The sequence below is a fragment of the Halichoerus grypus genome, chromosome 4 (genome assembly GCF_964656455.1).
Source record: "Halichoerus grypus chromosome 4, mHalGry1.hap1.1, whole genome shotgun sequence".
NCBI classification, from domain to species: domain Eukaryota; kingdom Metazoa; phylum Chordata; class Mammalia; order Carnivora; family Phocidae; genus Halichoerus; species Halichoerus grypus.
The window spans coordinates 71345249-71370215 of NC_135715.1; the positions used below are offsets into that span (position 1 = coordinate 71345249).

The window sequence follows — 24967 nt, forward strand, 5'->3', positions numbered from 1 at the left end:
CCCACATCAGGCTCTGTGCTCAGCATGGAGGCTGCTTGAGTTTCTCTCTCTCGGCCCTTCCCCTAGCTTGTGTGTGCTCTCTCTCTAAAATAAATAAATAAATATTTTTGAAAAAATGGAGGGAAACAGAGGAGCAGTAATTGTACCCACACTGGGGGACGGACGGGAGTCATCCTACAAAAGGAAGATGGATGCCACTAGGTGATCCAGGGATACACAGGTAGTGAGCCCCAGGGAGGGTTTCTGGGTGCTCGAGGCCTCTTCCGAGGATACTCTTGTTTCTGTAATTCAGGTGGACTGACTTCATAGTGGTCTTTGTCCCATGTAGCATGCACCAGTGGACGGGGACAAAGCAGTGACAATATGTTTGCTTTTATTTAAAGTAGGTCTACAAAGCAGCGCACAGACAGGTGACACAAATTGCCAAAAGATCATGACAGTCAGCACCATTCCTGATGAAGTACATGCAAACCAAAGTAAGAAACAATTTCCATCTATAAAGCTGATAAAGATGAAATATTCTGATAACCGGGAGGGTCCGAGGAAAGTAGCATCCAATGGACCATTCGTGGGAATATGATGGATAAGCCGCTTTGGAGGGCAAAAATATCTTTCAACATTTACATGCGAGGGACAGGAGCATTTGAGGGTGACAGGGAAAGAGCACGGGTTTTTTGGGGCGGCGATGAAAATGTTCTAAACAGATTGTGGTGACAATTACACAACTCTGGATACACTAAAAACCACTGAATTGTACACTTTAAATGGTGAACTGTAAGGTATGTGAATTCTATCTCAATAAAGTTTTTACAAAAATGGGAAAAAATTTAAAAAATAACGTGACAGGGAAAATACCTCAGAGGATAAATGTAGATGTTTTTATAGGAGGAAAGGTCATATTCTGATGTGAAAACTGTATAACAAGGATGAGAATATATGCTGGCAAAATGAAACAGAAATGCAAACCCCACCACTACACTACACATGTACGCACATACACCGATGTATGCGGAATAGAACAGAACTTAACCGTTCTTACTGCCTCTTAACTAGAGATAGATTAAGCATATAAAACTCAATTGAAAATAATAAAACATGCTAATCATGTATTTTGGTTTTGATAAGTGTTATTTTGCATGGGGAAATTTTATTTATTATATAGTCCTATCAATTTCGTTAATTCCAGAAAATCAAGGCAGTAAGTTGACTCCACAGATTGTGTAGCTGGAATGAAACAGATAAAAAGGTAAAGAAACAAATGAAAACAAATCAGTTACACTGGAGAAAGAAATGACATGATGTATGCCTTTGAAGCCAAAGATTTTGCAAGTGCACAAAGTGGATCTCGGATGATTACTACAGCGGGATCTGCTTTAGGGAAGTAGTGTGGGCTAGTTATAGAAATGATAAATCCAATATACATATAGAACAAATCCTATATACAAAGCGGCATAGGTAACCAGTAAAAAATAAGGTAAATCTTTTTGTGCCATCATGGACTGATATCTGTAACATACTGTTAAACAAACAAAGGCAAGATGCAGAAACAGTGTGACGGTGTAATTCTGTTTGTAATGAAAATGTATCTGTATTTCCACTTCTCTTCCCTCGGGAGGTTGTGTGTTTAATTATAGGACTCACTGCCCAATGAACACCTGCAACAATAAGCATTTAATTAAAAAAACCCCTATTATTTGTTTACATGTTTTAAAAGTTAAAAAAAACATTTAAAAATTACTATCATAATTGGGATGCCTGGGTGGTGAAAATATAACACTTGTAATTCACAAGCATGAGTTTGAAAAGCAAAAGCAGGATTTGACCACAGTTGGTTAAGTGTCTGCTTTCGGCTCAGGTCGTGATCCCAGGGTCCTGGGATCGAGCCCCGCATCAGGCTCCCAGGTGGAGGGAGCCTGCTTCTCCCTCTCCCTCTCCCTGCCGCTCCCCCTGCTTGTGCTCTCTCTGACAAATAAATAAATAAAATCTTTTTTAAAAATTACTATCATAATTAAGAAGACAGGGTTTGAAAATGTTATGGTATCCTGTGGTCAGGATTAACAAGACTCTTCTATCTTACTTGCTATTTTATTTATATTAGCGGCAGGATGATTCATGGGCCTGGCAATCTATCTGGGGGCTCAGAGATGATTGGTTTTCATCCCAGAACTGTCCCTGAACTGCACTAAATCATGAGCTGTGAAGGCCTCAGTTTTGCTGTCTATAAAGTGGCAAAGTAATCATTTTTTTCACATGGAGCTCCAATCCCCAAATTCCCAGTGCTATTAGGTACAAGCGAGGTGATACTTCTATTCTTTCCATGCCGCCATGTTGTAAGCCCCGTGCCTGCAGAAGATATTGGGTAGGAAGAGCAGCTGGGGCCCCAAGGAGGACAGCTCCAATAATGGGGTCCCTAAAGAAATAAATATCCTCTTTCTTCTGGCAAATCTTCAAAAATATATCTGTTCGGGCATTTTGCAGACAGAGATTAATGCAGGCTCATTTAGTAGCCTTACGCAACATCTAGAGTCTTACTTTCTTTTTTTTTTTTTTTAAAGATTTTATTTATTTATTTGACAGAGTGAGACACAGCGAGAGAGGGAACACAAGCAGGGGGAGTGGGAGAGGGAGAAGCAGGCTTCCTGCGGAGCAGGGAGCCCGATGCGGGGCTCGATCCCAGGACCCTGGGACCATGACCTGAGCCGAAGGCAGACGCTTAACGACTGAGCCACCCAGGCACCCTAGAGTCTTACTTTCATTCATTCTTTATTTCTATTCATGTGAAAGCATTTGGTACTTCATAGTGCAGAGGCAAACACCGTAATAATAAATCCTTAGAACCTAGGAAGCTGAGACAATAATTTCAAGAATAGCAGGATTTTGATTGGCTAAGAAAATATAACACTTGCAATTCACAAGCATGAGTTTGAAAAGCAAAAGCAGGATTAGAATCTATTGTGCTGTTTTAAATAACTGAACATATAGGGGGATGTATGTAAGAATATATACAGTGGTGTGTATGTGTATATATCCACTATAATACTATATAATATTATTAAAGCTGAATTTAGCACACTCTCAGACATACATAACACAATGATACCAATCTATCAGCTCATGAGTGTGACACATGAAGATGTAGCGATCCTGGGGACACCGGCAGATGACACTGCTGTGGCACCATCTGTAAAAACGTACTGTGTTGACCACAGCTCATAAATCAACTGAGAGGAGAACTCAGTGAGTAAGATCAAGTTTCTTTAAACAATCGCCCAAAATGTCTTTTGAATAATTACAACTTTTTATTGTTTTGCCAAAGAGGTAGCAAAGATGGGTAAATACACTGCCTGCTCTACAGCTCATGACAAAAGCGGAAGGAATAATATTATACTGCCTTTTGCATCATAGGGAGTGCTTTAGCTGTAACACTTATAAAATCATCTAAATATAAAGAAATGAGGGGCGCCTGGGTGGCTCAGTCGGTTAAGCGCCTGCCTTCAGCTCAGGTCACAATCGCAGAGCCCTGGGATCAAGCCCCGCATCAGGCTCCCTGCTCAGTGGGGAGCCTGCCACTCCCCCTGCTTGTGCTCACGCACTCTCTCTCTCTCTCTGACAAATAAATAAATAAAATCTTTAAAATAAATAAATATAAAGAAATGATACTCTGTATAAATAAGTATTTATACAGTATATAAGTATTATAATAGTATAAGTATTAACAGTAAGCGTATTACTTACTAATATAATTAATAAGTACATAATAAGTATGTAAGTATACTAGTATGTCCTATATCAGTATATAAGTATTATAACAGTCACTGAATTCATATGTTGAAGTGTTAACGTCCAGTACCTCAGGATGTGACCATGTTTGGAGACAGGATTTTCACAGAGGCAGTGAAGTTAAAATGAGGGCATTAGGGTTGGCTCTGATCTAATATGACGGTGTCTTTATAGGACACAGATGCCTATGGAAGGAAAATGATGTGACAGGGAGAAGGTGCCCATCTGTAAAACCCAAGAGGAGAGAGGCCTCAGAAGAATGAGCACTCTGCCAACCCCTTGGTCTTGCACTACCAGCCTCCAGGACCATGAGAAGATGGATTTCTGTTGTTTAAGCCCCCCAGCCTGCGGGACTCGGCAAGTGCAGCCCCACGTAACTAATGTAGTCCCCAGCATCACTTACAGATGGAGGGGGATCCCACAGTTAGAGACGACGAAGTTGTTTCTTTGGGAGGTGGGGGGTAATTAAACAGACATAACTTTCAAGGAAAAAGAATTTAAAATTACCCATAATCTCACTACAAAAAAGATGAAATTTTCAATTGCATCATCCCTTCATCGTTGTTGCAGATGCGTGAATTCCTAATATTCTACTAGGAATTTTCCATGTCCTGATGCTTAACATTTTCATGGCTACCTTAGATTCTCATGTTGATGCACTACAATTGATACGCCCTTATTGCTGGAAATTTGGTCTGTGTCACCCATATATTACTTTGCTTTTTTCATTAGGATAAATCCCCAGGAGTGGAATTACACGGGGTTAAAGTTTATGAGCATCTTCATGCTGTGAGGTTTTTGGTTTTGGGGTTTTTTGGATGGCAGTGATTCTGTAACAAACCAGTGCCCACTAGGGGGAGCCATACTGCCTGAAAACATGCCCTCTGGTGGCGAATGCATTTGCCTACGCTGGTCAGATCACGGTGACAGGCGGGAGGCAAACAGGATTGGTCTGCAAACACGCTGCCTGGGTCCTGGCCACACTGTCCTTCACAGCCCTACCCTCAGTTTCTCTGTAAGACCTTCCTTTTGATGAAAATGTCAAGGAGAGAGAAAAGGAGGGGCTGGAAATGGAACACGAAAGGTTCAGGTACAGAGTAGAAATGAGACAGGAGTCAGGGAGAGAGTCCTGGGTCTCCTGTCAGCTTTGCAGGTCCGGGCAGCGTCTCCAGGGCCTGGGGACAGGATGGGCACTTGCGCTGTGGAAATCACAGCCTGCGCCCGACATGTCCGGCACCACCTAGGTGGGTTCTATTACCCACTGCAACCCTATTAGGTGTCCAGCAAGAGCCTGATGATCTCTGTTTGCAGGGAGCAGGTGGGGGCTGAGAAAGGGCAACTGCCTGGGCCGAGGCCACCGTGCGAGTGGGCTAGGCCCAACAGAGCAGGCGCTCGCTGTTCTGAATTGCATCTCTTTACCTGTCTGTGTCCTTACGAGTGGGACAGGGTCCTATCCGTAGGCAGGCCGACAGTCAAGAGACAGTAACTAAACTTACCGCACACCCGCTGTCTGCCACACCCCCATCCTAGGCGCAGTGTGAACAAGACACAGTCATGGGGGCAAATAAATAAAATCAGCAAAACTTTAAAATAGCAACATTTTAGATAGCTAAAGCTTTCAATAACTGCAGAGAAGTAAAAGAAGGACGGCGCTAGCGAAGGACCAGGAAAGGGCAGGTTAGGCTGAGCTGGGATGGACGAGAGAGGTCCCTCTGGGAAGACAGCATCCAGTTAGCTGTGAATGACGAGAAAGAGGCAGAGCGCCGAGAGCTGGAGGGAGAGAGTCTCATGTGGAGGAACCACAGTGCAAAGGTCCTGAGCCCGGAACGTTTCAGAGTACATAAGGAACAGAAAGACTGCCACGGGGCTTGAGTGTCCGTGACAGGGAGAGTGGAGGGAGGTGAAGTTCAAGAGATAGGCAGGGTCAGGTCATGCAGAGCCTGTGGTCTCTGGGGAGGAGTTGGAGGTCTACTCTGGTAGAGTGGGAAGCCCAGACAGTCTCAAAGAGGGGATAGCAAGGGCTAAGTAAGCTTTTACAAGATCCCTCTGGCGGCTGCGTGGAGAACAGAGTGCAGGAGGCAAGGGTGGGGATAAGAACAGCAATGAGGAGGATACGTGTGGAGTCTAGGCGGAGTTCATGGTGACGGGGACTGAGGCTACAACAGGCTAAGGAATGGATGGATGTGCGCTGTATTTGGGAGGCAAAGCCACCTTGATGTGCTCATGGAGTGCAGGAGGGAGATGAGGGAAGTCAGGAAGCATGAATCGGGCGACTGGTCTGAGCAGCGGGGGCTGGTGGTGCCATTTCAGGAGATGGGAACATAGGAGGAGGAGTCCCCCTGGGGAGAAACACCAGGCATTAGGCACCAAACAAACCTTTCCTGGATTCATAGATGAATTCATACACATCTGAAGGCCAGCAGTTCACAAATGCTTTGGGGGGATTCTCCTCTGGTCCACTGTACTCAGGAAGGGCTTTCCTGGATTTTGTTGAAAAACACAAAACTCAGGACCCTGAATTTTGACAAGCCACTTTAATGATGAACGATGAGGCGTTGTATGAGAGTGGTTCGTATGCTGTGGTTTATTTTATAAAAGTGTTGAGGTGTTCAAAGCCTGACACCTCGGGATAGACTCTAGTTATTAAATCTCTCCCAGGGAATGGGGGCAGTTTGACAGATGTGCTTTTCTCCCTGCGGGGGTGGACATGGTTTCTGGAAGAATCTGCAAGATCTGGCCGTGTTAAGAGAAAGAGCATTTTCCAGATGTTAGGAGGTTTGACAGCTATGTGACAGATACAGAAAGGTGTCTTCCCAAGGTGTGTTTGAAAGTGCCCGAACATTTTACTTACCTGTGGGTCAAACTTTGGGAACACAGCCCTCAAACTGGATGATGATGTATAAGAGACCTCAAGATTCCCAAACACATGTCATGATGTGCCAAAGCATTGCACTAAAGCCCACTCCTCACCACGGACACTTCCACCCAGGACTGATGGTGAACAAGTCTTCCTGCGCCCTGGACCCTGAAGAGCAGAGCTCCCACACACCAGAAGGTGAGGATGGTGGGGGCCGGGGGCACAGGGGAGAAGCGCAAGTCCAGGGGGAAAGCAGCGTGGCGCCTGGGAAGGAGAGGGGACACGGGCAGCGAGCAGCCTTCAAGGGGAGGCAGGGGGGGAGGGGGGAGGAGCACTGGCCTCCATATGGGGCTCAGCTCCAGCCTCTGTGGACACCTGCTGTGGGAATTTTAGCATCTTGCTCAACCTCTCTGGGTTTCAACATTCTCATCTATAAAATGAGGAGGTTGGGTACAGCACTGTTCTGGGCTGAATTGTGTCCCTGATCTCCCAAATCATATGTTGAAATCCTAACCCCCAGTACACCTCAGGATGTGACTACTTTTGGAGATAGGGACCTTGAAGAGGTGATTAAGTGAAAATAAGGATTTTTCAGAGGGACTGCTGTCCTAAGAAGAGGAAGAGACAGCAGAGATGCACATGTTCAGAGGGCAGGTGAGGACACAGGGACAAGACATCCACCTGCAAGCCAAGGAGAGGGGCCTCAGCAGAAAGCAACCCCGGGGCACCCTGCTCTGGACGTCCAGCCTCCAGAACTATGGGGAAAGAAATTTCTGTGGCTTAAGCCCCCCAGTCTGTGGTGTTTTGCTACAGCAGTCCTCGCAGACTGATTACTCCGGGCACTTTGAGTGCTAAGCCCCCTTCCTGTCCTAGCCTTCTAGAATTCTATGGATATTTCAATGGTGACCCAGGTCATCAAGAAGAGCCTCCCCTTGAAGAAGACAGGGAAGAGTATATCATTTTTTGTTATGATCCACCCCCCCATGGTCCCCTAAAGAGATAAGCTTCATCTGTAGGAAAAATGTACACAGTCACTCATCTCCATGACATGAGACATTAAGAGTGATATCAATGCTTGGCATTTGTATGTGTTTTCATTATAAAGCTCTTTAACACACAATACTACCTTGTTTACTCTTCCCAGCAAATTTCAAAACTGGGCAAAGCAGGCATTTCTGTTCTGATTTTATAGAAGAGGAAACAGAGGCTCAGAGGGGTGAAGTCACTTGTCCAAGCTGACACAGCTAGAAAGGGACAGCCAGGATTCGATCCATGGGAATCTCGGTAGTGCTCTTTCCAGTAATAACTGGACTGCTATTCTGCCTTACATTTTGGAAGAAGGGGAAACAGAGATATAAGGAAAAAAGATAGAAAAATCCCAATTAGTAAGACTCTTTCACAGTAAGAAATACCTCATGCCATTTTTATGTGTTCTTTAAGACAAAGGATGAGCATTTTAACAAATGGATAATGACTGATCCCGAAGGTGAATATAATGTGCAATGCATACAGGTAAGCTTCTTGGTCTGAGAGGAGAAAAACACAAGGATGATTTATGGAGGCAAATGAGGAAATGGAATTAAGAGGGTGGTTATAATCCTATGTTTTGAAAAGCAAAACAATGCTGTCTACATGAGAACTAACTACAGGAGGAAATGGCTTGATGGGGAAATGGTTTTTGCACAGAGTTGGTTCTTCCTTTCCTCCAGGTTAATTTGGGCTTGCGGAGTTTTAAAGGCATCTCCAGGGCAAACGCTCATCTAACACACTCCACAGGGACCGTCCTGAAGGCCCAGCTTTAGATGGGACAGGTAATGGCTTTGTGTGGTTGCAGGGAGTATTCACTGCTTTTAATTTTTTCTTCTCCTTGCAAAATGGCATTGAAAAGATGACCCTTTAATTTTATCTTAAATTAGTACTTGTTACATAAATTGTACAAGTAACATCCTCTCCATGTGGAACATCCCTTTTAGAAGGAACTGTTGATAATGTCCTGGAAAATGTTTAAACAGAGCATAAGCTGAAGTTCTGGGCTGCTATTCACTGTGGAGAACTTGACCTGCAGAGGTTTCTAGAAAATGAACTCCCAGGACCCTATCATTTAAGAAGCTCCACAGCTTGAAGTGACCCTATTCCATAGCAAGTTGCTAACTTCAATCTTCTGTTCCAGAGTTTGGGTGGCCCCCACTCCTAGGTGGGTATGAAGATCAACCAGCTACTAGATAATATATTTTAATGCATTTGCAGTAATTGGCATAAATATATTCATTCCTTCCTTCAGGTTGTCAAATGCATGCATCACCTGGCCTTGGGTATTCTGTGTTCTCCACAGGATTTGGGAGATAGCTCTCTGAGGTTTTCCCAGACCTATGATCATCTTTATTTTCTGTCCAAGGCTTTACTGCCTTTAATTTTTCACAGGAATGGAGGATTAATGTTTTAAATCTTCAGGAGCTAATTTTTTAAAAGATGGGCATTTCCCTATTAACTCGTCTCAGCCTCTCTTCATTACTACCAAATACATCAAATCAATTCTAAGGAACAAAATGGACCACCTCAAATTCTTCCTATCTGCGAATTTTTAGGCACAGACACAGAAGAAGCAAAGTTTTTAGGCAATCTGCAATAGCCCAAGAGTGGGTTTAGGATTAACGGAAATACCTGCCTGATGCCCTGGCTAGCCCCGTTGCCTTTATCAGTGGACTCCCACACCACTTAGCACAATGCCAGGCAGCTTTCCATAAACACGTGCTTTCTTGAACAAGGCTGAGGGATCACTTCCTGCAGAGTCAGTCAGCCAAGGAGAAGGCAGCATGGCAAGCCACTCCTCCTTCAGGATGCCTGGAGTGTTCTCACCTTCAGACTCCAAGTTATCCCGGTTCCTGGGTTGGTGTCTCTACCGTAGGGGTGAACCCCATTTAACTGGCAACAGTGTCCCCTGGGACGTGTCTTGCATAGAACAGCCACCTCGCTGTATCCAAGGGAATTATGACATCCATGGTGGTGGCTTCTTGCCAACATGCAGACTGTTCTAATCTATAGTCACCAAAACTGAGGAAACATTCAGAAAAATGACCTTCAAATAAAAAATGAAGACAGCTGTACCTCACAGAGCAGAGGCAGGATGAAATACGGTTTACGTATGTGGAGCACCCAGCATGGTGTCTGGCTGGCTCAAGGCTCGCCCTCACCGGGCGGTGTGCTGACACCTGCCTGCTCAGAGTGTGGTCCACTCACCCCGGGGCTTGTCAGAAAAGCAGAAGCCCAGGCCCAGCTCAGACGGACTGAATCAGAACCTGCGTGTGACCAAGATCCCAGGAGATTCCTATGAGAAGCGCTGTCTGAGGTCCATGGGGTACCTGAGGGCATGCAGGAGGTGGGATGTCATCCTTAGTGGCGCTCCTCTTTCTGAGCACACAACTGCTAGGTGGGTAAGGAGCTGACTTCAAGACTATTGATAAAGTAAAAATTCCCAGTCCTGAAAACCTACAAGTACATCCTTTGTCCACAGTTAGCGTTCAGTGAGGATGCGTGGCACTGAAGCAGCCAGTCTAGACCAAGACACCTGCACCAGGCCTGCAGGCTGTGAGGTGGGCAGAGGAGTCCGCATGGAGGATGGGGGTGGATCTGGCTTTATGAGCTGGTCGAGTAAAAGGAGGAGTGACTGATGAGCTTTAGAATATGAAGATGGAAAGAACAGCAAGTTAGAGAAAATAAAATAAAATCTAGGTGGACCAGATGATGAATCACACTGACCCCTTTGCAGGGTAGGAAATAGGGGCTGGGTGTGTAATCCCAAACAGAACCCAACAATACCATGAAAAGGCTACAATTTTAAGGGCAGCCTACCTGATTGCCAGGTATAAAGTGTACAAATAGAGATACCTGCACCTGTGGCATTTCATAGAATAATGCAGAAAATACCAAGACAGCTGTGTTGCTGGACCATGTGATGTGAAGGGGGGTACTTTTATTTTGGCTTCTTGCCCAACCTCCCTTTGCTGCTCAGAGATTGTGGAGAACCTTTGTGCATGAGCACAGTCCCTCCTACTAGAGAAAGACAGAAGATTCCTTGATGATGGAGATACTAAGGGATTACTATCTCTGGCAATAAATAAGGAGCGAGTCAGGTGGTAGCGGCCCATGCAGTGCCTACTATACGTGACAAGCCTCAGTGGGATGCATCTGCTAGATACAGGTGGTTCTTAAAGTGACTTTGAGCAAATTAAACTCAGAGAGCACTGGGAGAGACAGGGAGTCTTAGCACATACTGGCCTGAAGATGGACAGCGTGGGGCTTAGCACTAGGTCAGCAGGATCCCAGCTAGGGTGGAGGGGCCATCCAGCTGGCCTCAATAAGGCTACAGGTGTCCTCAGTAGGGGACAGCTGGAGATTCATATTAGATTCCACCTTGTAGCTCTTAAGACAAGTTATGACATACTTGCAGTTAAGGAAGTTCCTCAGTTACTCTGTCATTCTTGGTTAATCCTCTTATCGTCTTTACACAGCACTGGGTTAGAGACCTCCTCCAAGTTCTGTGGCAGGAGCATGAGCTGTAGTGTCCAACAGACTTGGGCTTGAGCTTCTTAGCTGATACTTGTGTGTAGGGGATTAACCCCATTGAGCCTCAGATTCCTCCTCTGTAAAATGGGGATCACACAGAGGCTACCTCTTAGGGTTAGTGTGAGGTTTAAATGGGATACTTCAGAATAGGTGTTTAGCATCGCACCTGGTCTCTATTAATCACTGGATAAATGATTAGTGATAAATATTAGCTGTTGATTGTTTTTGAGGGGGGTCACAGAATCATTGCAATATTATAAATGGGAATATTTTCCACACTTCATGAATGTTTGGCTGGGACAAAGCATAAAAAAAACACACATTCCATACATATATCTAGATGGAGTGGGCCCAACTTGACTACTGAAGGTAAGACTTGGGTACTCAATGAGGGTGTAGAAGGTAAGTGCTGCCCTAGCTAAAAAGTATTTTCACGGTGTTTGTTATTACTGCTTTGGTTTGCTGCGCATCTGTAAGTACATATTGTTTGAGGACACAGTTATCAGATAAGGACCTGACTCCACTGTCCTGCTTCTCACGAGAGGCTGAGGAGTGACTGCCCGTATCAAAGCCAAAGCCCAAGATGATCATGGCCATCTTACATAATGGACCCGAGGGTGGCCGACGGCGGTTCTCATTAGCAGAGACCTGCGTGACAATGATCTTCTTAGAATCCCCAAGAAGATAAGTCCCCCTTTTTGTTACTGGCTGGTGAAAATATTACATGTCTGTTTTTAAAAAGAGAATCACAGAGAAGAGGGGCTTCTCATCACACGAGGTACCAGAAGATGCAAACATTTCTTTCTCTTCCAGTTTTCCAGAAAAAGGTCTCGGGCAGAAAGGACGGAAAAGCACACCTGAGCAGGAATGGCACACTGTGGATGGCATCACAGCTAACAGGTACTGAGCCCTCTCCACGGGCTGGAGGTGCTCCTGAGTGCTCTACATGGACAGGTTACTGAACTTCACAAAATCTCTACAAAGTGGGCAAGATCCCTACTCTGTGATCCTGTTTTATAGGAGCCTGAGCAGCAGAACCAAGTCAGTCCACGTTTGTGGCAATCACAAGGCCATGCTGCCACAGGATCCTGCCGCCCTAAGCCAGGGGCTGTGGGACTTGAGTGGGCATCAGAACCACATGAGGGGCTTGCAATTTAGTGGGTCTGGTGGGGAGGGGGGGGCGGGTGCTGAGAATCTGCATCTCTAACACGTTCCCAGGTGATACATCAGATGCTGCTGGTCTAAGCACTGCACGTTGAGAACCATTGGTATAAACAGTGCTTCTGTATTAAACTTTAATACAGACCATCTGAGGATCTTTTAAAAAATGTAGGCACTGATTCAGAGGTTGGGGTGGAGCTTGAGAGTTTGCATTTCAAACATGCCACCAGCTGGTCAAGGATGCTGCTGGTCCAGGGAGCACTCTTTGAGTAGCAAGGCCGAAGACCCAGTGCTCAGTAGTGCTCCCTCTGCTGGTATGTGGAAGACCTGCAGCCTCTACCACCTGTCTGGTGTCCATCCCTGGCTGTGGGAGCTGTTCATCGCTGCCATTCTGAGCCATCTGCCTGTCTGAATACACACCTGTCTGTCCTCTCTTACCTGGCCTGAGCTCCCTTTGCTGAACTTGAGCCTGTGTGTTCAGACTTAGCTCTGAGGCTCGGCCCTCCTAGCTAGTTTGAGTCTAAGGATACTGACTTTCCTTCAAAGTTCCTGCCTGGGCTTCCCATCTTCCTCCCCTCGTAGTTGGAATCATAGCGACCCTATCCCTCCCCTACATCATGCACCCTGGGCAGTACGGAGGCTGGCACCTCCTGGTAGCCTCCTCTCCACACCTATTCCCAGCCTCCCAGCAAGTCATATACCCATGAATGGCCTGTCCAGTACCATGGCCTTTGGCTCTTTCCCAGAGCCAGCAGCCGCAGGCCCCACCAGCACTCCACAGTGGTGGTCACTGCCATGCCCTTTACTGGGCCTTGGAGTCCCAGAGATGGCTACAACTTAGCCTTCACCACCGCCCAATGCTGACCCCTTCAAATGCTCTCATTTTGTTGCTCAGAAGCTACGTGGTGAAGTGGTCAAGAGGGGGGGCTCCTGGGTCAGACTGCCTGGGTTTGAATCCAGCCTCTGTTGTTTTTGGCTATGTGATCTCAGGCAAGTTAGCTACCTCTCTGCTTGCTTCAACTTCCTCATCCATAGGAGGCCCTCCTTGGGTGTGCGGCCTCGACTTCTACTTCGCTGAGAAAACTGAGGTCAACAAGCATGGAGCCCTAATGTTTCTTACCCTGAAACGTAAAAAATGAATCTTTACTCTGGAAGATTAGGTCTTGTCGGAGGTAGCACTCCTCGATGATTAGTTCCCTCACTCTTCTATCTCCACCCCCTGCCTTCATTTCCTGTGGTTGCCGTAACAAACCTCTACAAAATTAATGGCTTAAAACAACTCAAATTTATGGTCTTACAGTTCCGTGAATCCAAAATGGGTCTCACTGGGCTAACAACCAAGGTGTTGGTAAGGCTGTGTTCCTTTTTGGAGACTCCAGGGGAGAATCCGTGTCCTGGCCTTTCCCAGCTTCTCGAGGCTGCCTGCATTCCTTGGCTCGTGGCCCCTTCGTCTTCAAGGCCAATGACAGAGCATCCTCAAATTTCTCTACCTCCCTCTTCTAAGGACTTTTATGATCACATTGGGCCCAGAAGGACAATCCCCCCACCTCAAGGTCCTTAACTTAATCACACTCGCCAAGTCCCTTTACCACATGAGGGGCATACAGGTTCTGGGAATTAGGGCGGGGACATCTCTGGGGACATCCTTCAGGCTGCCACACCCTCCTGGTTTCTCTTGAGCCTCGTTCCTGCTGTTCCTTCTCTCCCGAGGGTTTTCAGTCTCTGGCTCCAGGTGCACAGCCTCTACAAATGTCTGAGCGGCTCTTATCTCTAACAAGCAGAACCAAAGCACATTCTTCCTTCCTACGCCATCCTCTAGCTACATACCCATTTCTTGCTCTTCAGGGTCTAGGTCCTCACAAAACAGGTAAAAATCTGTCCCTGCCTCCAATCGTTTCTTTTTTTTTCTCCCATTGCTTTTTAAATCCCTGCAATCAGGCAGTGTGGGAGGTCTCTCCTTACTGCCACTGACCTGGCTGCAACCACCACCATCGCTCCTCCGGGTTATTGGAAAGTCCCCAGACGTGCCGCTCCAGCGCCTGCCTCGTATCTTCAGTCTCAAGGTGGCAGCCCGAGAGAATCCTTGAAGACTGTATATCAGCACTTGCCCCTCTGCACGAAGCCCTCACCTCGCTCAGGGCAGAGGCCACGTCACCATGACGGCTCACCAGGTCTGGCAGCATCTGGGCCCCACGGCCTCCGGACCTCGGCTCTCACTCCTCTCTCCCTGCTCACTCTTTGCCACTCCTTGAACACTTTGAGGACTGTGGTTCTCAAAGTATGATCCCCAGACCAGCAGCTTCAGCAGCACCGGAACACTTGTTGAAATGCTAATTCTTGGGCCCCACCTCCTGCCTGCTGAGTCAGAAACTCTCAGTGGGGGGATGGGGGGGATGAGGCCCTGCAATCTGCTTCTCCAGCTCTCTCGGTGGTTCTGATGCCAAAGAGCAAGGACTGCTGGTCCAGGCACATTCCCACCCCAGGGCCTTTGCACTGGCAGTTTCATTTGCTTGGAAGTCTCTTCTCCCAGCTCCTCCCCAGACACCGGGCTCTCTCTCTTTGGTCTGGCTCTCAGCCCAGGAGCTCCTCCTCCATCTCAGAGACCAGTGCCCCCCATCAGAGGTCTAAGGCTCAGCTCTGTGAAGTGCTTTATCCAGGCTTCTAAGTTTTAATCATTTTAACCCCTTTAACTTTAACCTGAGTACCTGCAGCTTTTTCCTATAGCTGCTACCTCCGTGACACCTCAGAGTTCTTGTTTTGCCTTTTTGGTTGCCTATTTAACAATCCTTTATGTGAAATTCTCACTGGTAAAATAACTGGCATGGCCTCGGCTGCTGTGTCCTGACCGGCAGTCTGGTGAACTCAGGGATCTACACACAACTCCTTACCAACGGGGCCAAGGGCCATTGTCCTGCTCTCCCCAAAGAGAACAGTGAGCAGACCGAAGGGAAAGCCCTTGTCATTCCAACAGGCCTCTGCTGAATGTGTTTTGATGCACACTTTCTTTATGTCTGGATGTGTGTGTGTGTGTGTGTGTGTCTGTGAATGTATGTACACAGTGGGGTTGCTTCCTTAGATTAAATGATTTATTATCTAAAGTAAAGTGCTTTAAAATTTCCCCTAAGAAACCTTCTGAGTTAGAACATCACTGAGGAGAATAATCTTACAGAAAAGTAGGAAATACCTTCGTCAATTTTTTTTTTTTTTCAGATTGTTGACTTGGAGAAAAGGCAGTGGAATTACATTAAGTACCGATGAATGTTTTTGTGAACATTTTTATGAAGAAAAAATCAGTTTATCCCCTGATCTGACTAAATAAATGTTGGATAAATGTCAAGAAGGAGCCCCACACTTTTAGCCTTTCCCGGGCACCAAGTGTCTCCGTCTGTGGCCCCTTCCGGTCCCTCCCTGACCCAAGTCCACCATGATGTCACATCAACAGGACAGGGGACGTCCTTCGTGAACTCACCCCTGCTGGGAACAGCAGCAGAAGAAGAAACAGGGTTTGGGTAGAAAAGGGAAATAAAGTGGATGGCAGAGCAGGGACAGAGGTTGTGCCCGGAAGCTTTGATGGGAAGAATACACTGAAGAAAAGTAAACTCAGACCCAAACACTGAATGCCCAGCCTGTTCGGGGCAGGAGCTGGTGCCTGTGTGTTGGGGCTGTCCTGGAGTGAGGGGGTATCCAGTCCTAACCTGGGGAACCAATGCCATTTGAGTGCAGAGGCAAACAATAAGTAAAACAGGACAAAAGCATGGTCTCTGAGCAGGCATGACAGGCAGAACACTGTGGGCAAAACAGGCATGGGTTTGGAGTCTGTGGACCCCAGTTCAAATCCCTGCTATAGAATATAAAACCCTGGGCAACTCGATGCTTGTTGCTCTGAGCCTCAGTATCCTCATCTGTAAAATAGGCGGACCTCGCAGGACTATTTTGAGAATTAGAAACCATGTATTTACACTCCCGAACATTTCATAGGCATTCAATAAATGGCAGCTTTGATTATGTAGGGTGCATGCATAATCTGTAAGCATCTGCTGCAAATCACAGGGAAGGAGAACCTGGAGCGTCTCTAGTAGGAGATGGAAATAGGAGTTAATGTAAATGTGCAGAATGGCATAAACATTATTTTTATTTAATCCACTGTACTATTTTATTTAGTGACTATAAAAATATTTTTAAGAGTTTTTCTCGTAAACTCTGTCTCCCTAAATAATTTTCTCCAGGTGACCTTAAGCTCCTGGAATACCAAATCTCTTGTACAAGGTATTCAGAAACTAACCTTGATGCTAAGCACAGCCCCGCCCCTGGGGGGGGCCTTGGTCTAGTGACAGGAAGCGAGAACCAGATGGATGAATGATCAGTGACAGCAATGTGACAGTAATACCGTGTGCTATGGCAACAGAGAATTTGCCATAGGAGGAATTGCCTGAGGAGGAAGGCCCTGATAGGGCGCTGTGGAGGTGACGGTTTTCCAGCAAGTCTGAGGTGGTTGGCGGGTGAGGAGAAGGAGAGACCAGTTCAGGAAGAAGCAACAGAAGCTGGCAGGGATGGTATGGGGAGCAGCAGGAGTTGTGTGTGGGAGGGCAGATAGCGGTCCTGGTATGCGTGCTAAAAAGTCTGAATTCTATTTATTCTATCCATGATATAAAGCTACCAAAGGATCTTTCTTTATCATAGTGTTTTGATTTTCTGGATGAGACAAGAAAATTCAAATAAAATGGAAGGAATATGGTGAGAGGTAATTTTTCTTCCCACCTAGACCCTCTAGCTAGAGGCAAACACTGTTCTTCTCACAGGCAAACGTGGACCTGGTGACTGACGGATTTTAATCAGGGAAGGAACAGAGGATGGATGCTAGGGGCAGGAAGGGAGGCAAGGGGACTAGTGAGGAGGTGTTTGCAAAAGGAGAGACTACATCACTACAGGAATCCAAATGAGGACATACTTTAAAAGTACAATCAAGAGGAGCTGGTGACATTTGATACCAAGTATGAGGAGCGGGAGAGATGGTGAAGACTCCCAGCCTTCTGTGTTAGTTTACTCTATGAATACCCTGTCAAGAACTGAGCTAAAAATTTATGGTTGAGCCTAAATGTCCCCAGTCTCCTTTTCTTTCTCTTATTCATGGTACTTTCCAAGTTTTTTTTTAAACTGAAATGGCTGCCCTGCCAATCTCCCGGGCAGCTCTGTGTAGACACGTGACTGCTTGGGCCAAAGGGATGTGAAGAAGTGATATGGCAATGTCTAGATCATATTTTTAGAAGGGAGCTGTTTGCCCTCTACTTTCCTTCATTTTCCCTTAGACCGAAATGTTCTCCTTCATGCATCAGCTCCAAACATTCAGGGACCATGGCTTTGGGGACAGTGGAGCAGACCGTCCGGACGCATGGCCATCCCTGGGTCACTCTGTCTTTGGACCATTACATGAGAGAAAAATATCCCTCAGTCTGATTTACTCCATTAATGTGGGTGCCTTCTTAGCTTAGCTTGTACTTGAATGAAATCAAGAATATAGAAGGAGAAGTAGAGATCTCACTTTGTTTTGCTTTGATGTGGGGACTATGGGGTGGGTGGAGATAAAACTGTTTGACTACGAAGAGTGGTATTGCCCGTGATTCACCAAGAGGAGATCTCAAGAGAGACCAGGGTTGGGGACCTGGACCTGGGAGGGAATAGCTAGGTGGTAGTCGAAGCCATGGTGGTGGATGAGATGACTCCAGAGCTCGCAGAGACTGAAAAGGACAGAGGGCCTGCAACAGCATCTGTGACAGATACTGTTAGGAGAAAGACACTTCCTTCATTTTATGTTACAATCACTTCCTGCCATGCCAGTTTTCCCAACTGATTATAAACTCTTTGGGTTCATGGATTATAACTTACTGATCTCTGAATGAAACACCTAGAATACTTTCACACAGAGTAGGCACTCAAAATCATCTTAAGAACAGCACTTTAAAATGCCTTATATCTTAGCAATAGATTTGCTTTCTATTTTTCCCATTCATGACTGTAGACCATCCTGAGCCAGTCTTTAAGACAGGTCACAGACACAAATGAGTGGGGCGCCAGGAGGGCTCGTGGCAACCTTGAGGGAGCCTGCATGCCCAGGTGAAGGCGGTGGCCGCTGTTCAGTAAAAAGACAACTCACGAAAAAATGGGCAACCAACACTTCACAAAAGATATTCAAATCGCCAGTTAGCACATAAAAAGTGCTCAACATCATTAGTGATCAGGGAAATGCAAATTAAGACCACACCGAGATAGTCTTCGCACCTACTAGAATGGCTAAAACAGCAATAACAGAATTACTAACATTACCAAATGTTGACAGGACGGGGAGGAACTGGAACTCTCACACATAGTCGAATATCACGCAAAATGGTACAAGCATTTCGAGAACTGTTTGGCACTTTCTCCTAAAGTGACACGCACATCTATCCTATGACCCAGTAATTTATAATGTAGGAACTTAGCTGAGAGAACGAAAACACAAGATTGTGCAAGGATATTCCTAACAGCCTTATTTATGAGAGCAAAAAAGTAACAATCCGAATGTCCATCAGCAGACAAATGGACAAATTAATTTTGGCATGCTCATGCAAACAGAACGTACTACACAATAAAAAGGAACACACTACTGATTTACTCAGCGATGTGGATGAATCTCTCACGTGGAACAAAAGCATCCAGACATAGAAGAGTATAAATTGTCTGATCCCATTTATAGGAGTTCCCAGAACGGCAAAATTCATCCATGCTGACAGAAATGAGAAAGTGGTTGCTTTAGAGGTAGAGAGAGGATGGAACTGAGTGGAAAGAGGCATGAAGAAAATTTCTGGAGGGAGGTAAATGTCATAAATCCTGTTTTGGGCGGTGATTATATGAATGTATTCATAGCAAGAGATCATCAAACTGAACGCTTAAAAGTAAACAGTTTAAGAACAACAAAATGAACAGTCTTTTATATTTATCCACATATTTACCCTTTTGATAATCTAAATTTAGTCCTGTACATCCAAATTTGTATCATTTTCAAAGGATGTTTTTGTCTTAGTATAGAATTCTGGGTTGATGGGTTTTGATTTTGTTTTTTCCTTTTTCCCTGGCACTTTACAAATGTCATTCCGGTGCCTGCTGGCCTCTGTTTCTGATGAGGTTACCTGTCATTCATATCCTCATTCCCCTGTATGTAATGTGTGTCTTTATCTAGTTGCCTTGAACATTTCCTTTTTATCTCTGGTTTTCAGTAGTTGACTAGAATGTGCTGAGGTGTGATTATATATTTGTATTTATCCTGTTTGAGGTTCATTGAGCTTCTTGGCTCTGTGGGTTGCTCTTTTATTTATTTTTAATTTTTAAAAAAGATTTATGTTTCCATTTGAGAGAGAGAAAGAAAATGAGGGGCAGAGGGGGAGGGAGAGAGAAACCCAAGCAGACTCTGCACTGAGCGCATAGCCTGACATGGGGCTCAATCTCATGACCCCAAGATCATGACCCAAGCCGAAACCAAGAGTCAGATGATCAACTGACTGCAGCCACCAAGGTGTCCCATGTGGGTTGCTCTTTTAAAACCAAATTTAGGATGTTTATGCCCACCATTTTTTCCAAGTATTTTTTTCTGTCCAATTTCTCTCTCTCCCTCCCCCTTTTGCCAATCCAGTTATGCACCTGCTACACTGCTTAATGCAGTCCCACGGGTCACTGACACTCTGCTCATATTTTCGATCTTTCTCTCTGTTCTCCTGACTAGATAATGTCTGCTGATTCTCTTCAATTCACTGACCCTTTTTCCTGCAGTCTCTGATCTGCTCTAAGGCCTATCCAGTGGATATGAAAAGTGGGCTTTTCATTTCAGAGTCTCTACTTTAGGGTTCTAATGTTTCCATTTCATTCTTTTTTTTTATAGTTTTCATTTCTCTCTTGTGCTTCCCTACCAGTTTACTCATTGTGTTCTTACTTTTCTAGAAGTGCTTGAATATGTTTATAACAGCTTTTAAAATTTCTGGGCGCCTGGGTGGCTCAGTTGGTTAAGCGACTGCCTTCGGCTCAGGTCATGATCCTGGAGTCCCTGGATCGAGTCCCGCATCGGGCTCCCTGCTCGGCAGGGAGTCTGCTTCTCCCTCTGACCCTCCCCCCTCTCATGTGCTCTCTCTCATTCTCTCTCTCTCAAATAAATAAATAAAATCTTTAAAAAAAAAAAAAAAAAATAACAGCTTTTAAAATTTCTTATCTGCCAGTTCCAACATCTGTGTTATTTCAATATCCATTTCTATTGACTACTTTTTTCCTTGATTATGGGTCCTGCTTTTTTGTATGTCTAATTTAAAAAAAATTGTATGTTCAACACTGTGGGTGAGATATCATAAGGAATTTCCTTAATGAGTGTTGCGTTTTGCTTGCAGGCAGGTAAATTACTAGACTCCTTTGATTCTACCAGGCTTGGTTTCACTCTTTTTAGAGTGGGTCAATTTCAGTCTAGTCTATCTTTAGTCTTAGAGAGACCCTTATTCCAACTAGGTCATGGCCCTTATTCCTAAAGCCTGGCCTTTCTCAGACCTTGATGGATTGCTCAAGAGATCTCTCCACCCTGGCTGGGCTGGAATTCCAATGTCTTCCAGCATGACACAGCCTCTGATACCTCCATTCAGCTCCCAGCCCTACATTAGCTGCCCTCTGCCAGGTCTCCCAGTGCACACACCACCTACCCTTCATCTAAGAACACATGGGAAACCCCTACGCAAATTTCTGGGGTCCTCCTCTACTTAGCTTACTCCTCACCAGGCTCAGTCCCACAATTTCAAGCCGTTTCAATTGGCTTGAACTCTATCTGCTTCTTCAGCTTTAGTGAGATGGTGGTCCTTACGTGGAGCCCCTCTCTGTGCCAGGGTCTGGTAAGTGGCCCCAGGCAGAAAGCTGGGGCTAACATGGGACTCACTTAGTGTGTTTCCCTTTTCTCAAGGACCACAGGTCTGTGGTGCACCTGTAGAATAGGTACCTCGTATGTTTGTCTGTTTTATGGCTGTTACAGTGGGAAGTTAAGTCCAGAACTGTACTGTGGCTGGAAGCAGAAGTCTGGACATGCGTATTTGGTAAAAGCACCCAAGTGATGCTAACAAGCTTCTATCTCCTCCCATGGGATCCCTGGCTAAGAACTGAGGTCCTAGAAAAGAACAGGTGATGGAGATGACCGCCCAAGTCTATCTCAGCAAGATGCCATTATTATCTCCAGTATATTTTTGAGTTGGGTCCACTCAGCTGTTTGTTGATTAGAATTTTAGCTTTCTAGAGAGATCTGCCTATGAGGGGATATATTTGCCACTGTAAACTAATAAACTGGTATTTTTTGTTTTCACATCAAGCTCTAGTGAACTTAGTTAAAAGTGTTTCCTTGAAAGTCAGAGCCCTTCCTGGTATGCTAGCAAAGAAAAAAAAAGCTGGACTACAGTAGATCCACCAAGGTTAACTAAACTCTGATTAGCTAAACCCTGACCACATTCTTCTTCATGAGCTGTTGGTTTATTTTAACTTTTTTTTTGGTTTTGTTTTTTAAGAAGATAGTTGTGCTAAGGAGCCCTGAGCTCATGATCAGATTTGATATTACTGAAACCTAGTAAGTCCTTACTTGGTTACTTGCAATACAGAAATGGTCTGGTTTTCATCTTCTTCACCAGAATTAACTTCCCCCAAACCTGGCTGAAGAACAATTTTTAGCAAAAAGAGTGACCTGAATCACAAGCATGTAATATACTGTAATTTATGGTACTTTGTTCAAATAAACTGACAAATTAAGCAGATAGATTGATAGTACTCTTGGATACCTGAATATGGCCCTGGTGATATTTGTGGTTATTTGAATGCATAAGAATAATTCATCATGTCATTAGACAAGAAAAATCAAATGTTAAAAAAGTCTGTGAAAAGTGAATCATTGGAGTCTTATATCCCAAACACTGCCCTTGCTTTTTACGTAAATAATTTAAAGAGTTTCATAAACACAAACTCATCTCATAAATCCAAACTCATTCCTCTTCTTAGGAATAGCCACATGGAAAATCTGTCTTCACTATTTTTCCCATTTCCCAATGAAGAGACCAAGTAAATGATGTCATTAATGCTCGTTCTGTAATTGATCTGGTATATGGAAGAACCACTTCTTTATTCCTTCTTTTCCTTTAAGCTCAGCTGTTTTACCCCTAAAAGCTTTTCTTGGATTCCTGCCTAGGTTACAACCTCTGCTCTGAGCTCCCAGACCTCTAGCACCTTACTTAGTACACTGGATTTTAATTATCTGCTCATGTCTGTCTCTCCAATGCATAAGTGTTCCCCAAAATCAGAGACCACACCACATTCCTCTTCTACTCCTGGAACACTAATGGGTACTGCTCCTGGGTTCAGTCAAGTTTATAAAGTGAAGTAGTGAATGGTCCACATTCACTGTGCTAAGCTCTGAGCCAGAGTACTAGATACAAAGAAAAATAAGAGGGGATCCATGTATGAGAAATTCACAAGTGGGAAGCAATTACGCTTGCATAATTTGTATGTGACTGTCAGTTAAAATACATATTTTGCAAAATGCTCTTCAGCAATTTTCAGGTTAAATCGATAGCATGTCATGTCTTTCTCTGGTTTTTTATTATCTTCCCTCGATATCAGTTGAGATCTTATAACACAAAGGCAGCATGCTGTGGTCATGGTGGAAAGAGATAAGGACCCAGCTCTGTTATTCCTCACAGTTATGTGATCTGGGGTTTGCTTCTACTTTTTTTTTTTTTTTTTGACACAGAGAGAGAGAGAGTGAGAGAGAGAGCACAAGCACGGGAAGCGGCAGGCAGGCAGAGGGAGAGGGAGAAGCAGGCTCCCCACGGAGCAAGGAGCCTGATGTGGGGCTCGATCCCAGGACCCCGGGATCATGACCTGAGCCGAAGGCAACGGCTTAACCGACTGAGCCACCCAGGCGCCCCTGCTCCTACTTTTTATAGGCAACGTTTATTCACTGTTAAAACAGTGGTAGTATTATCTATCTTACCTATCTCTTAGGGTTACTGTTAGGATCAAATGAAATAATATATGAAAGGGCTTTGTAAACCATATGCCACTTCAAATATTAGATTTATAAAGTCACAACTTTATGGCAGCAGCTGGTTCTGAGTTTCAAGAAGCGGCTTCTCTTTAGGGTAGTTAGGGGCAGCCCTTGGTATCTGGATCTATTCTAGTCAGTCAATTCAGGTTAGTTAAGGATTAACCCAACAGATTTAAAAATATTAACACATATCAGAAGAGAAAATTATCTTTATTCATAGAATAGTATATATTTTAGGGAATCACAAAATGGACATATCCACATAAAATAACTAGAATGTGCTATGTGTATTGACTTAGAAGACTTTTATAAATATCAAAAAACGTGTTGCTGCCAATTGGAATAAATCATTGTCTCAGAGAAAGTAACAGTTTGGTAAAATTGTAGCTGATAATGTATTTTCCATGGCAACCAAACCCAGCCTTTGGCATATTTAAGGGAGTCTGCAGTTTTGGTATTACTGTGCATTGGTAAGCACCATTTGGGATAGAAACTAAAATGACTTTATGAAATTACATTTACTGGAATAAAATCTAATCATGGCAGTTGACATCACTGGTTTGAATTTTTCCCAGCTCAGAACTAATATCATTTCCCTATAGGAGGGGCATGCAATTCCAGAACCCAGCCATGCTGAGTGGTCAATCTTGCAAAGAAAGCAGTATATTTGAAGCTCTGCTGTCATGCTCAAGTTTCTGACAGGAGACTAAACCTACTAGATCAAACCTTCTTTCAAATAACACTACTCACCTCCTCGCCAGAGAGCCTAGGACAGTGAGAGTACACTCTGGGTCTCTCCCATGTTGTCCAGTGAATTTAATATGATATCAACTCTGCAATTCAGAGAGAATTTTGCATCCCAAGGATTTTGATATATGGCATTTTTATTTTCATTCAGTTCAATACATTTTCTAATTGACCTGTGGTTTCCTCTTTGACCTGTGTGTTATTTAGAAGTATGCCATTTAATTTCTAAATGTTTGGAGTTTTCCCAGATATTTTCAGGTTACTGATTTATAGTCTATTTCTGCTATAGTCCAAAACACTTAGTATGATTTCAATTCTTTTATATTTGTTGAGGTTTCTTTTATGGCCCAGAATATGTTCTATGTTGCTCAATGTTCCATGTGTATTTGGAAAGAATGCATGTTCTGCTTGTTGGATGGAATGTTGTATTAAGGTCAATTAGGTCAATTGGTTGATAGTGTTGTTCAGGTCTTCTGTATCCCTACTGATTTTCTTCCTGCTTGTTCTATCGATACTGAGAGAAGAGGGAAGTCTCCAAACTTAATTGTGGATTTGTCTATCTCTCCTTTCAGTTCTATCAGTTTTTGTTGCATGTTATTTGAAACTCTATTGTTAGTTACATAGGTATTTACTATTGTTATATCTTCTTGGTGAGCTGACTCCTTCATCACTAACTTTTGGTAATATTGCTGGTCTGATGGTTACTTTGCATGATATTAACATAGACACTCCAATTCTTGATTGGTGTTACAACAGCATCTCTTTTTCCCATCCTT

General features: G+C 44.5%; 1 protein-coding gene across 12 annotated transcripts in view; it reads right to left on the reverse strand.

Annotated features, from left to right (window-relative positions):
- The window catches only part of MTUS2 (microtubule associated scaffold protein 2), a 584469-nt gene that overhangs the window by 27035 nt on the left and 532467 nt on the right, over positions 1 to 24967 (reverse strand). The gene's annotated exons all lie outside the window — the stretch shown is intronic.